The 843-nt window shown below is 43.2% G+C and overlaps 1 pseudogene; it reads right to left on the bottom strand.

The window, feature by feature from the left end:
- The window catches only part of LOC129834924 (ribonuclease inhibitor-like), a 12,545-nt pseudogene extending 11,924 nt beyond the window's left edge, over positions 1-621 (bottom strand).
- Positions 622-843: the final 222 nt, after the last annotated feature.

Genomic DNA, 843 nt, shown 5'->3' with positions numbered 1-843 from the left:
AGCAATGAGGATTGTCATTCTGCCATCATCATCATCATAATAATCATAATCATCATGATCATCATCATCATCAAACAGTTTAAAGTTCCTCAGGTCAAGCTCTCTCAGTGGTGAGTCTGCAGATTGGATAACGGAAGCCAGTGATTCACACAGCTTGTGTGTGGGTGTGAGAGTGAAGCCAGACAGCCTCAGTGTCTCCAGTTTACAGTGTGGATCTTTCAGTGAAGCAAAGAGAACATTCAATCTGTGCTCCTCAACATCCCTAACCCCCTCGTTGTCATAAAAATCATAGTCATGCAGCGTCACTCTGACACTCAGGTCAAGCGCTCTCAGAGGTGAGTCTGCTGATTGTAGAATGGAGGCCAGTGTTTCACAGTATTCCTCAGAAGGTGTAAAGTCAGGCAGTTTTGCCTTTCTGCATTTCCTCACAGCTGGGCTCAGTCTCTCACGCCCCTCCTCTGATATGTTGTATTTCCTCATATCAATCTCATCCAGCACACCCCTTGACATCAGCAGTGCATTGGCCAATGCTGAGCAGTTTGTTTCAGAAAATATTGTGTCTGTATGATATCCTGACTTCAGGAACTTCTGTATGTCCTCATGTGCAGAGTTGTCTTTCATCTCAGTCAAGCAGATGAGGAGATTGATGTACCTATCAGGTGAGAGATTCCTTATAGAAGGCCTCTGAGGTATTCCTTAACCTGTTGGGGATGGGGGCGCTGTTTGGACTATTTATGCTAATTTGGCTAATTTTTGAAACGGCTTCCCACAAAATCCTTGATCGTACAATATGCATATTATTATTATTATTGGATAGAAAACAGTCTATAGTTTCTATAGGAG

This window comes from Salvelinus fontinalis, chromosome 35 (genome assembly GCF_029448725.1).
Source record: "Salvelinus fontinalis isolate EN_2023a chromosome 35, ASM2944872v1, whole genome shotgun sequence".
NCBI classification, from domain to species: Eukaryota; Metazoa; Chordata; class Actinopteri; order Salmoniformes; family Salmonidae; genus Salvelinus; species Salvelinus fontinalis.
This window is presented reverse-complemented; position numbering and strand designations above follow the sequence as displayed.